Source organism: Oreochromis aureus, linkage group 3 (assembly GCF_013358895.1).
Source record: "Oreochromis aureus strain Israel breed Guangdong linkage group 3, ZZ_aureus, whole genome shotgun sequence".
Taxonomy (NCBI): Eukaryota; Metazoa; Chordata; class Actinopteri; order Cichliformes; family Cichlidae; genus Oreochromis; species Oreochromis aureus.
The window spans coordinates 110,199,510-110,211,102 of record NC_052944.1 but is presented as its reverse complement, the minus strand read 5'-3'; the positions used below and the strand labels follow the sequence as shown (position 1 = coordinate 110,211,102).

The window sequence follows — 11,593 nt, the reverse complement described above, 5'->3', positions numbered from 1 at the left end:
GTCCTAATGCCAGTATGATTCTTCATAACTCCTGCTTTGAAATACTGAGCTTTAAAATTGACCTGATGAAAGATAATTTACAGTGGCAGTCTGTCAGGATAATTCTGACTGTAAGATCACTGTATTAATCTGAATCCTTTGAAATGTGCTGTGAATGAATGCTGATGCAACTCACTGTGGGAAAGCTGTTAATAAATGAATCTGTGACACATGCAACACATTCACAGAGGAAGAGGACACAAAGGGAGGACACGCAGAGGCTGTGTTAAAGTCAGAAATCCAAATCTTTAGTCAAAAACAGGCGGCGGTTACAAACAGGAAGACAAGCAGTCCATCAAACAGTCTACAGGGTCAAACATGCAGAGAATTCAAACAGCAGTAAAAAATAACTGGATACTGAAAAACTTAAAGCAATGTTTGACGCAATAAAAGGAAGCAGCGCAGTATATTCACTGAATTACAAAAGAGAAAAACGACGATTTCTAAGGTTTGTTTTCTAAATGCAGGCAGAGTGTGGCTGGTAAAGATGGAAACATACATGTAAATGTAAACAGTGTGAGTTTGTTAGTAACAAATAAGGTAAAAAAAACAAACAAAAAAAACAGACAAAACACAGAAAGAGGCTCTCAGTATTCATGAATAATTAGAAAGCATCTAAACATTCTGGTCGTGGATTTTTACAGTCTTAGTTCCGCTCGCTGTCATCATTATAATCATCATGATCAATGGCGAGGTCCTGAGGTGGGCGGGGCTGTCTCTGGTGATGTCACCATGAAGTTACAGCGTCTGGCACGTGTTGGTGAAACATCCCAGTACACTGGTGTAGTTTCCTCTCCAGCTGGTTGACATTTGACACTTCAACATTAAGGGGAAGAAGAAGAAACAGTGTTAGGTCAGGTGACCACATGGTTTCTAAAATAACTGACAGGAAGTAACCAGGCCGTTAGAAATGGATGGCATGTGTTTAAAGTTACTGTAGTTAGGTAACTCTACTTACCAAAAGCAAAGCTGCTGAATGTTGCAGGAACATGCTCATGTGTGGTGATCATTCAGTGCTGCTCCGGCAGGTTAGACAGTCTAATAGTGATATCCTTCCCATCTGAGAGTTTGAAAACACACATGCAAAGATTTAATTGTATTACAGTCAAAGTTGGATGTTCGATTTTGTCCTTTAAAAATGTTTGTGTATTTGAAAGCATTAACATTTAAGGATGACTCGGATCGTCTCTCTCTAAGAGTATCTCCTTTAAAGGGGAGACAAGTGTATCCACTGATCCACGTCACTTTACCTGGATGATGACTCCTCTCTCCCTCACCCAGAAACACTCCTAAAATAACCAAGCAAATAAATAATATTGAAGGTTTACTTACATCATTACAAAAACATCAAAAACATCTCCCTTTGATTCCATTTCTCCATTCCTGCTGAACATCAGGCAACAAATATCCCAGTAAATCACAGTAAAATGTAAATCACATGTTTTCTCTGCTTTGTCTAACCTCTGCAGAGCCTCTGTCAAGAAAAACATATCTGTAAGCATAAAACAAATATACATTTCATAACACGTCACTGGACAAACCTCGGTCAGTTGATTTCCTCTGTGCAGTGCAGACGAGCATCAGTCAGCAAGTCAAGGTGGTGAGATGGACTCTTTGTGACTGGTTCTTCTGAGGAAACACCACCGTCTCTCCACACCGTCACCATCTGTGAGCACAAACTGCCGCTCTGCTCTGTCAGCATGTAGGAAATCAGATATCAAACACACAAGGGTGAAGAAACATTAGAGCTCAACTTTGGATAATTTAGATCTACACAGATCAAAGTAGCTCTTAGTTTCAGCAATCAGACAAACAATGATACCAAACTGATTCTGTATGAATACAATATGGTATTTTCAATACAGGTGTCAAATTAATGTATTAAAAGTAATATATATATATTTAATAAATTAGTTTGCTAAATTAGAAAATATATATATATATTTTCATTTAACAATTGCAACTGAAAGAAATTAAATATTAAACAATAAAAATCAATTCTGCATTCTCAAATACAAATTTCACAAAGTAAATTTCTGATTAACAGAAAAAATATGAATTACAAAAAATAATTGTATATTATTAAAATATGCAACTGTGACCAAAGTCAGAATCATCATTACAGTACTGTGGACTTACTGCTTGTATAATAGTGATAAACTTCAGGGGAGATCATGATGACAGAAAACTGTAAACAACACTCTGAAGTCTGAAGCTGCTTTTCTTGTTTCTGTGACCTCAGCACGCTGACAGACCTGAAGTTGCTAAAGATTTTAAAAAGTGATAATTACAGGGAAGAAACTTCTCTTTTTCATCCGTTTAATCAAACATTTGATGCCTCAGCTGTCTCAGTCCTATAGCATTCTGCAACTACAACTAACCTGAGGAGGCTTGGATTTGGCTGCAGGTGCCCCTGTACATCCTTCTCAGCAGCACACATGTGGGTACCATTTAATCACACTTCTTCCTGAGCTTTGCTTCATCACAAGACCAAAGGTGGCATCCCGTGTCACAGTCTTATCATCATCCAACTGGAGAAGAAACATTTACAGGTCTCCTGGTTTTGTTTCCTGATCCTGCAAAAAGACTGAGGACAACAAAGCCCAGAGAACACGAGATACACAACATCCAACATTCAGACTCAACAGCCTCCATAAATGAAGAGCACCAGGTTGGTCCAGTTATACTAGATATAAGCATACTTCACATTACTGTGTATCAATAATAATCAAGACACAGACTTTGAAGATGCAGAGCATGATGTCCCATCATCAGACTGCAAACAAACATCCACCAGGCTTCTTTGTTGGCAGAGGTGATGATTCTCCCATCAGGGATCAGTAGCGTGTATTAACCTGTGGTACAAGCAGCAGTCACTGAAATATTACTGTTTCAGATAAGAAATCTAGCACATAAAAGCCAGGGTGGGAGGGATCTCTGCAAACTGACTTACCTCTCTGTTCCTCCAGCTTCAACAAAAATCTGACTCTCCAGTCACAGACAAACAAAAAACTCCAGCTGGGAGATAGAAAACGCTGCTTGGGTCTTGCTGGATGTTGCTGGTCAGAGTCCCACATTAGCAGAGTGCTGCTTGGTCCCACTGACCCATGTGGACAGCGACTGTGGAGAACTGTTCTGGGAAACAGAAAAGAGAATTAAAATAACAAAAAGCCAAACAGGATTTCCACAAAGACTCTCTTAGAATCAGCAATCAGAAAATCATTGGTTCATATTACAATTACATATGAACAAGTTCTTTAACTGTAAGCAGTTAAGATCTGATTTGATTTACATCCTTCACACAGCACATGTGTCCAGGCTGTCAGGTAAACATAGAATTAATCTCAGGTAACATGACTCAGAGTAGAGATTCAGTAAGAAAGATTGCCAGCTCTAATATTATTACCACACCAACAGCTCAGATTTCTAGAACTATTTAAACAAATGTCAGTCTATCCATTCATTTTCTTCTGAATATTCAATTCAAGTTCTCAGTGGGAGGGTGGGGGGTATCGTGGGAGTTTGCAACACAGAAAGAGCTGTGATCAAGCTATTTATTACTGCGTGCAGGAGAGCCAACACACATCAAACATCACAGTTCACAGTCATGTCAGCTCTGCCACAGAAGTCGTGCTCCTACTCCTTTATGAATTCCAAGAAAGAGGGAGGAAGTTACAAACTGATCCTACCACACTTCACGCGCCTCGCTATGAAACCTAACGGATCAATGGTTAAGCTGTTTTGTGCCCTTGGCCTTATCAGCACCTGTAAAGGGAGTTGTTTTCTCAAACTGCTGATGCTGAAGTAAGTTCATCTAGTTTTAGAAACTTTCACTGAACAGTCTATAACAGTGTCACAACTAAGCATATGCATAAGCACTTAAATACCTTAAATGAGAATAATAGAAACTTTCTATTAGAGCCTGTCCCAGTAGTCATAGGTAGAGCACACCTGGACAGGTACCAGTCTGTCAGAGGACTAACAGAGAGACAGACATCAGAGTAACAAATCTATTTAAAATTAATGTAAGCTTGCTGCAGCTGTATGTATGAACATGTGTTTCTGTGCTCACAGTCCACCTCTCAGGAACCTGCAGTTCATTTTAAGTCTACTTTAAACAGACCTCACAAAAGGCTGATGTGGCTGGATCAGTAGTCTGATGTAAGTACGATACCTTTGGCCAGGGATTAATCTGGTACATCGCTTCACTGCGGTCTTACATATTATCCCCACACCTGAATAAAAAATATTGATATTTACAAATAACAGATTCAGCTGATGCAGCCTGACTCAATCTGATTCCAGATGTTCAGCACACACAGAGACACAGAGGGACTGTTTAAAGTTTAGTGTTAACCTGAGTCACTGATCATTTACAGTATTACAGAGTCTGGCAGTCTTTGCATGATGTCCACGTCACTGTAAGCTTCTAGCTGACTCTCAGGTGTGACAGGTGTGCCAGCAGGAAAGAGTCATAATAACCTGCATCCTGAGGTTTGTCATGCAGGATTAAAGGAGCCAGGCTTTGTTCACACAGCTAGGATTGTATTTACACTGACCCTGGGTCAGTATAAGTATCATACAGTTTAAACGAAGCACTGAAACGTGCACATATTTATTACAGATGCATCGAAGCTAATCGAGATATTTACTGTTAATCTGTGGCTGCGATTAATCACTTTACTGGAAACTTTATTAACTAGTAACTTCATCAGTCATGACAGAAGCTAATATTTCTGTGCTAACATCGTTTAAACAGTAACAGCTTTACTACAATATAAGCTAACGTTTACACCGTAACTTTAAGCTAGCACCATAAAGACGGTAAAACACGTAATAATATCTACAAATGCATCTTAAAGCTGTTATATTAGCACTCGCTGTATTACTAACATAAGCACATTAACATTATTGACACTCGCTGACTTTTAATAGTCATTTTATAAATGCTGTCCGTTTAAATGGTCTTACCTGTAACACTGCTGTATCCACCGGATTCCAGCCAGAGTGGATTCTGGAGTCTTCCACGCTCCTGTCAGTGATCCTCCATCTGGATGGATGAGAACAACCTTCTGAACAATCTAGCAGGTGGATGGCCCACATCTATGGGACTGATTTCTGCTAATAACGCCCATTGTATGGACTGATAACAGCCGAAGCGGGTGAATAAAGTCACCCAGTTGCTAGCTGTGCCATTACCCAGCATACACCTCTCCCTCCATAAATGCAATAAACGATACAAAAGTAATAGCCTATAATTAATTTATCTGCTGTATCTGCTGTTTCTCAGGTAGTTGTTTACATTATATAATATATTGTGTTCAGTACACGTCACTACAATGTGATTTCGGAAATATATAAATATACGAACAACAAGCTCTTCCGCGGAAATCTCTTGTCGTCAATAAACAACGATTAGGGAGCTCTATAGTATTCAATAGGAGGACCCTGCACGTCAATTCTCGACGCGAGGGGGGTACCCTGCGCGTCCATAAGTGAAGCAGAGAGAGCCTGACCATGCGTCACACATTTGACGAGTTGGGAGTGAGAACGTGTTGGACATGATGAAGATGGTTGAATGTGTGCTGCTTTGTTTTCATGAATCCCATTAAAAACACACTTACACTTCCTCAGACCTGGTCTCAACCATCGGACTCCAGCAGGCTCCACCCTGAAAGGAGGAGGGGGGTCAGAGCAGTCAGCATGCACACATGGACATTACATGGCTCTCATACACACACTGTTACACACTGATAAAGGAACAGTCCAACATTTTCACAGATACACTTCAATCCATCTGTGGATCAAACTGCTGATGATTGGACTGATCCTGGATCAGTTCATCACTGTATTGAAAGAAATATGACTGATTCAAACTGTGACCTTCATCATCTTTATATTCCTCTCCTGTTTAGGTGGAAAGGACACCTCCCTGCCTTTGCTGCCAGCTCTTTTTTCTCCTCCTGGAAACACATTTACCATGGCTGACACTTTATTAGGTACACAGTGGCCACTGTCTCAGGTACAGTACACCTGTGACCTAATAAAGTGGCGGTCACTGTTTATGGGCCATCAGCTTTTTAGCCGACCTGTTTACCTCCAGCTTTGTATCAGCAGCAGCGAGCCACAGACGAGTCCGACAGGAGCAACAATCCCACCACAACTTCTCCAGAAATGACCTCGTCTGGTTTCATTGAGTTATTTTATTTCCACACAGAACAGACTGGATGTTATCAGCACACAGAACATGAACTTGTGCATTAAAACATGTTAGTGGATTATCCACCAGGCCTGGGTCTGTAATACTGTTAGCAAACACAGAATAAATTAACCAGGCACAGCTCGTTCATTTCCATCATTTAAGTTGGCTGATACAAACCACACCTCATCTCCTAATGCACTGAGCTTTCCTCATCTCTGACTCTAACTGACTGCTGGGTCCATGGTGTTCCTCCCCCTGCTGAGAAGGTGCAAACAGCTGCCTTCTTTGTGTCACATTCATCAGTCTGTCCACTGTCATTCTTTCCATGACTTTCCCTGGATGACATGTTAGAGCTGTAGGCCTATAACCTGTGGTCTTAGTGGGGTCTTTCCCTGGTTTCACAGTTCTTTCCAGCTTCCTGATATATTCTATTATAGAAGAGCAGCAGAGCATCCTCTACCTGCTTCATCATGATGTAACACACCTGATTCTTCCCAGGTGAAGTCATTTTTATGCATTTAAGAGCTGCTTTGAATTCAAACATTACAAACTGAACATTAGAACTATCCTCCTCTCCAGGATTTTCCTGATTTAACATTTCAATATGATTCATTTTTGTTCTCTCTGCCGTCATCACTTCAATTATTCCCACTGTGGATTTGATCACATTGTTTGCCCAGCATCTCTACATTTTCCCATCCATACTACCTGTAGCTCATTAATACTATTAATACTGGAAACTGCTGTTGAAGCCTGATGGTGACACTTTCTGGTGAAGAAGTTAACAGCAGTAACAGGACTGGCTGGCTGATGATACACTGGACATTTCCATCAGTGCGTTTATGAAGCCACTGTAAGTAATAACAGGTTTATTACCTGTCAGGACCTTTGTGGTTATTAGTTTATTGCACGGCCTGTTAATGTGTGTCGAGAGGAGTTGTTGTTGAAGCTAACAGTATCATTATTATTTCAACTGTTTAACAGGTATTATGTAAACTACATTTATATTTCACTCATTGTGGGAGAATCAAAGCTCTTTGTTTTCTCTGCTCACAGACGACACAGATTTACGCATGTATATACGCCCACGTCCAGCTCTGCATGTGCTCCTTCTGCTCCATTTCTATAGAAAATAAACAACTTAACAGAATCATTCTCCATTGTTTCCAACTCAACCAGCTGCATTTAATGAAGGAGTTTGAATTTACTTTACGACAACTGCTGTTGTTTCCTGTCTGCATTCATGTTCTTAACTGTACTCCACACACTCTGAATTGGTGTAGTTCTTCCTAAAGTACTGCAGTATTCCTGCCAGTACATCCTTTTAGTTTTCCTAACTGTTTCCTCACCTCTGATGCTCGTTGCTATTTTTTCCTCAATGCAAATTCATGCTAAGCTCCTTCATATCCATCCCTGTTTCTAAACCTGTAATAATTCCTTTAATGTGTCTTTGGCCTATGAAGCGAGATCGATCAACTGTAGACCAGACAACAAGCAGCGGAGGCCCAGAAAAGTACAATCAAGCGATGAGTTTATTGACAACGGAGAACAACCATCAGCATATGGCTTATTTGCTCTGACAAAAATACACTGAGTTCTGGTTTTATAGCATAGAGGATCACACCCCCACATACACGTCAATACAGGTCAAAAATACATTATGTCCAGTCATTGTTTACAGACAAGGGTACATTTTGTACATCTCTAATAACTATGAACAGACATATAACTTCTCTTTTTGATAACACCTTCCTTTTAAGGTAATAACTTCAAGCTTCAGGGCCTCTAAGGGCTAATAATGGACCCTCGTCCTCAATCACTAAGTAGACTGAATTGGCGCAGGTCTCAAATAAGAAGCAGAAGACACTTGGGCCTTCGCTCAGGCCTGCTACTAGATTTATGTGTATTGTAAGCATGCATGCAATTAACCTGCTATGTTCTCATCTTCCCTCAACATGTATCACCTGGACACTCTCACCAGTGAAGCTTAAAACCCTCTTGGATAGAACATCAACTCTAAACAAGCACAGATATGCATTGTGTATAAAATAAACTCAACCTGTGAATATAAAATAATACTGTAGAACATGTTATTAATGCATTTATCATAAGGCAGATTATATGGCAGCAATAAAAGAATCTCTAAATCCCAACATTCCCTCTTTTGACATTCCAACAAGGAATGTCACCACACTCGTGTTGTATCACTCCTGGCCCACTCTATGGGTTCTAAGTTCATCTGGTAGATGCCCTCAACCCAGCCAGGGTTAGGAACCCTCGCCATTACTTTTACCAACAATCCTCTGACACAAGGAATGATACAACAACTAGCGATGACCAGTATTCCCAAAAGTACAGTCAAAGAAAACATCACTGACATAGCCACACCTTTCCATTGTCCAAACACAGATGTCATCCAGGGCGCCAGCAGATTTTCGATACCTGAGTGTTCATGCATAGTTTTAGACAAAGTTTTCAAGCCCTCCAGAGCTCGGGTTACTGAGCCATCTGGGGCAGTATTATTAGGGATAAAAGTGCAGCACATGTCTCCGAATATGGCGCACACGCCCCCTTCTCATGTTAAGGGCCATTCGATTTCCCATCAGCAAACTCGGACCCAATTGTTCTGCGAACCCCATCATGGCATCCCTGGTTAGGTTAGAGAGTCTCAGCAGATTGCAATGAACATAGTTAATGTGATCAACATTCTTATTAGGTGTCACCCAAAGAAATATACTTTCAAATTCTACCACTATCAGATTTACCAGCTTGTACTCATCTGGACCTCTCCTGGGCACTCCAATAGAGTGTAGGTTGGAGAGTTTAACCTAGGGTCATATGCATGTGTACCCTGGGTCCCTCTTTTAATAAAATATGTCTCTTACCTCTGGCGGCTAATGTACGTGTGTTGTGTTGTGGAATAGCCTTTAATACATGTTGTTCTCTAGCATTTTGAGCCACCCAATCAAGCCAGAGGTTACTGTCCTTGAAACCGGTGGCACGCTTTATCAAATCCTTAGGCTTCAGTCTAAAGTAATCTGTTGTCAGAAGTACTCTCCCTTTTGGTTCCTGTTCCTTTTGAGCTACTGTTCCCGAAGTTACCATCTGATCAGTCAGAATGGTGATTAAGCTTTCTGCGAGCGGCTTAGACTTTGCATCAACTAGATTTACCCTAAGCATATCATGGGGTCATTGCAGACCCATACATCATACGCTCTCCAGCTACTACTAGCTCCTGTACACTTAATAACGTCACACAAATCAAACATGAATGAGCTGGTAGACCCTTTAACATAATTCAACTCTATGCCATTATTCATGCTGAGACACTCATCACCTTTACCTGACACCTCGCGCTTTTGTCTTTTTTACCGATCCCGTTTTGGCAAGTACAGTCTCAGGAAGTGCTGGGCTGGACTGGCCTCCGTGTTCAGACAAGTGGTCCGGAGTGCCCTGCAAAATATAGACAATAAACAACACAGCCATCATTAATATCATTGCATACAATAAACATGTAGTTGTAAGGAACATTCTAATCAGTTTTCTCATTACGTGTCTCTGATTCGTGTGTTTGCATCATGTTATATAAACTTTATATCCTGGAATGAAACTCCCTGCTTTTGTGGAGTCCTCAACTTGTCACCGCTCCTTTCTGCTGGCGTGGCGACCTTCTGCGCTGCTCCTCTTCTCTCTTGACCTCCCAGGTAGACTACTGGTTGGCCCGTTGCACAGGTGAGAGGATTTATTTTGCCTCTGCTCGTTATCGTTGACACCTGTGTTTGGTGTAGAGGAGTTTTCCTCTAGCAAGCTCTCATGTGCTGGCGCACACTGCGACCAATGATACCAGGTATCGCCTTTCCTTTTCAGTTGAACTGCTGTAGTTGTTCTGGCAACGACCTCGTAAGGACCCATCCAGCGTGGCTCCTTCCACTTCTGGAGTTCCTCGTGGGCTCAAATTCAGTTCCTTGTTTGCAGACTATAGCATAGCCTGCTTTCGATCCTTCTTCATCACGATGACAGCAGCCATCTATGAACCAATCCTCAGCTCCAGGGATAGGTTCTGCTTTTAAATCTTCCCTGACTTTCCCTTCAAGTTCTGCTTTCTTAGTACAATCATGAGGTTCTCCTGATCCCATTAAATCTGCCATATTGATTCCTTCATGTGTAAATGTCAGATTTGGAGCATCTAAAACTTTACTCAGTCTCTGTTGTGCTAATGATGTCATAGTGAACGCCTGCGAGTTCACCTATGCCACCACACTATGTGTAATCAGAACTTTTGGTGGGTGTTCTCTCACTACATGTGCTGTTTTCTATATTATTTTGGCAACCCCTGCTGCATGCTGTGCGCATGTAGGGTGCCTTGCTTCTGTTGGACTCCACCTTATGCTGACATACATAAGTACCTGTCTTTCTTTATTCAATCGTCTTCCGGGGGTGAGAGACCTCTGCACAGCTCAGACGCCAGTTGCAAGAGCTCTCTAACATTAGAATCATCAGCTGTGACTTATATGGTATTATTTCGGTACTTTACACGTCACACAGTCTTGAAGATTGTTTGTGTGGGGAGTTCCTCTTTTTTGTGTCTATATCTATTAATATGCCTTGTGCACTAAAACTTCCTGTTTTTCAGTCTGGCTGAGCTCTTGTTTGTAAGTCAAAGGTAGCGTTGCTCTACAAGCCTTCATTATTAAAGTACACATTAAAAATATTTCTTTTCTTCCTAACACCAGTCCCCCTTTTTCATTTCTCACTCGAGAAATGAACTAATTCCTAATTTATCACATTTAAGTTTACTTCCATACAATTCAATTGAATTTTATTTATATAGCGCCAAATCACAACAAAAGTTGCCTCAAGGCGCTTCATAGATACAGAGAAAAACTCAACAATCTTGTGACCCCCTATGAGCAAGCACTTTGGCAACAGTGGGAAGGAAAAACTCCCTTTTAACAGGAAGAAACCTCCGACAGAACCACGCTCAGGTACGGGCAGCCATCTGCTGCAACCGCTTGGCGTGAGCTAACAGAGGCTTTGAAGAGAGAGACCTAATATTTAATAATCCACATTTCACTGTTTTATTCTTCGGTTAAATGTGGATTCTGTATTGTTCTTGCTTTGTTACTATTGATGTTTAAGTTGTTTTATTGCTAGATTTGGTTTGTTGTTGTCTGTTTGGGAGCTGACATAGTCTCTATAGATAAGGGTGTTTGGCGGGGTAGCATCAGGAGAGAAGCTCCAGAGAGGCATGTTCCCTGTTAAAGCTAAAATATAACAAAAGAAATTATGCTAAACAAACAAAACCTTTCAATTCCCCAACCCTATCTGTCTCCTCAACGGGTTGTATGTTTT

At 41.0% G+C, this 11,593-nt stretch overlaps 1 long non-coding RNA gene across 8 annotated transcripts; it reads right to left on the bottom strand.

The window, feature by feature from the left end:
- Nucleotides 1–303: 303 nt before the first annotated feature.
- LOC120438797 lies at nt 304–5,073 on the bottom strand. Of its 8 annotated transcripts, XR_005612141.1 has the most exons (9): nt 5,011–5,073; nt 2,993–3,174; nt 2,781–2,894; nt 2,421–2,626; nt 2,179–2,303; nt 1,581–1,731; nt 1,204–1,328; nt 998–1,099; nt 315–838 (listed from the first exon to the last, which is right to left on the bottom strand). It is a non-coding gene; the product is annotated as an uncharacterized LOC120438797 (long non-coding RNA). The 8 variants fall into 8 exon arrangements; XR_005612145.1 differs by having other exon boundaries at nt 304–855; nt 2,421–2,894; XR_005612144.1 differs by having other exon boundaries at nt 306–855; nt 1,290–1,328; nt 2,421–2,894.
- Between the last annotated feature and the right edge of the window lie 6,520 nt (nt 5,074–11,593).